A 2,318-nucleotide genomic window follows, 5' to 3' on the forward strand; every position below is an offset into this window, starting at 1 on the left:
TCCACAGATTGTCAACAGTCTGTAGAACCTTGTCTATGCTTCTAACTGTGAAGTGGGGCGAAGGAGACGGGAAGAGTCAGGTTTATCCTGAGCCTGACCAAACTCTGACCATGCGCGTTTCACATGAGAGGGAGCTGGCGCCCTTGTGCTACCATAATGATTTCTGTACACTTTTGTGCACATCGACTCGCGTAGATAGCAGTAATTTTTCTCGAGACACGGCATGTAGGAACTTTATTTCGCAGATGCAATTATAATGTTTTGGTTATGTTATAATCACATTATCTATAGAAATGGTGGACCGATCATACACGTCTCGTATTGACATAGATCGATTTCTTCGAATGACTCCGTAAAGAAGCCCCTCCCCGCCTCGGGCCGACGCCTGTTTTACGTCGGCGCGATTTTTCTAAAAACCGCAGCTCCTGGACGTCTAGTTTATGGGAGACCACTTGGTATCAGTTCTCCCTAATTGTGTGTAGATACCTTTCACGACGAATCCGAATGCACTTCGCCTCTCCCGTACCAGGTGTCCCTTAAGGTATGTGAGCGTCTCACTGGTCAGGACCTGTTTACCGCTGGTTATGCGGTGGAAGCGCACGGTGTCTCCAGTACGCGTTCTTAGCCAGTGCGCTACATTCCAGCTCCCGCATCTGCCGGGCTAGGGTGAGCATCCAGCCAGGAAGGGTTCTGCAGCCCTGCTCTCTCAGACCTCCAGTGCGCTTCCTCCAGTATATCCTGCCGCCGGTTCTGCCACTGTGTCTCCCGGTCGTCTGCACAGCCCAGTGCGTCCTGTGCCAGCGCCCCGCATTTGCAGGGAAGAAAACCACCCAGCCAGTACGGGTGTGCAGGCTCTAAGCTTGAGACCTCCAGTGCCCTCCACGGCCCAGTTTATCCGGTGCCTCAGCCAAGAGAAAAGGCCTCCTGTCTCCTCACTCCAGTGATGATCCATGGCAAGAAGCCTCCAGTGATGATCCATGGGCACAAAGCCCCAGTGATGAGCCATGGCAAGAAGCCTCCAGTGATGATCCAGTCCGGAGCCTCCAGAGACGGCCTCCAGTCCGGGCCTCCAGCGATGGTCCCCAGTCCGGAGCATCGAGCGACGGTCCCCAGTCCGCGGGCTTGCACGAGGGTTCCCCGTCCAGGGCCCGCAGCGAGGGTTCCGAGTCCGGGGCCCGCGACGAGGGTCCCCAGTCCGGGGCCCGCGACGAGGGTCCCCACGTCCGGGGTCGGCAATGAGTGTCCCCGCACCAGAGGCGTCACCAAAGTGGGGTGAGCCAGAGGTGGAGCGGGTCTACGTCCCGCACCAGAGCAGCCACCGCGGATAGATGCCCACCAGACCCTCCTCTACAGGTTAGGTTTTGCGGCCGGAGTCCGACCTTTGGGGGGGGGGGGGGGGGGGTACTGTTCACGCCCTGACCTTAGAGAGCCTTTTTTATGTCTCTATTTGGTTTGGTCAGGGTGTGATTTGGTGGGCATTCTATGTTCTTTATTTCTATGATTTGGTGTTTCTATGTTTTGCCGGGAATGATTCTCAATCTGGAGCAGCTGTCTATTGTTGTCTCTGATTGGGAATCATACTTAGGCAGCATGTTTTGCCACCTTAGGTTGTGGGATGTTGTTTTTGTTAGCCTTCAGAACGTGACGTTCGTTGTTCTTTTGTTATTTTGTTTTGGTGTTCGGTTTTAATGAAGAAGCATGAACACGTACCACGCTGCACCTTGGTCTTCTTCCGACGATCCTTAACCTTCCCTTCTGACCTTCTCCCTCCAATGGTTTTGAGAAGGAGACGAGGAGAGAGGAGCGAGGACGCGAGAAGTATGAGACCTCCGGAAGACATCAAACTATGAGAGACATTTAAAGCAATTTGATGACTCCCTATGACGAGCCATCCTGTGATATCTTTGATCATGGTTATAACAGTCTGTGTGAAGAATGACTGCACATTTTAAGATGCCATAGGCACCCCCTCATTTCAATTATTTGGTGCCTATCTTTCCTATTTTATCGGGATTACAGTATAAAGATCGATCAACACCCACAGATGGCGTGAGGACATGGACTCATCTTGAAATTTAGACTTTTATTGGATCTGTGAACCAATGATGATCTACACAACCAGTGTCCCTGTGATACTATTGTATGTCCAGGGCGTCGCTGATTGTTGGATTCTCATGACATCTGATCATTCACCTGCTCAGAACTAGGCGCAAGTTGCTCAGCTTCTGCGATTAGGTTATACATGGAACAGCTGAGCACGATCAGACATCCTCATCAGAAGACTAGCGGTATTAGCCACGTTCTCGATTGGTGAGATA

The 2,318-nt window shown here is 52.0% G+C and overlaps 1 pseudogene; it reads left to right on the top strand.

The window, feature by feature from the left end:
- The window catches only part of LOC111982750 (olfactory receptor 4F17-like), an 11,005-nt pseudogene extending 9,729 nt beyond the window's left edge, over positions 1–1,276 (top strand).
- The last annotated feature ends 1,042 nt before the right edge of the window (positions 1,277–2,318 follow it).

Source organism: Salvelinus sp. IW2-2015, linkage group LG22 (genome assembly GCF_002910315.2).
Source record: "Salvelinus sp. IW2-2015 linkage group LG22, ASM291031v2, whole genome shotgun sequence".
In the NCBI taxonomy this organism is placed as follows: Eukaryota; Metazoa; Chordata; class Actinopteri; order Salmoniformes; family Salmonidae; genus Salvelinus; species Salvelinus sp. IW2-2015.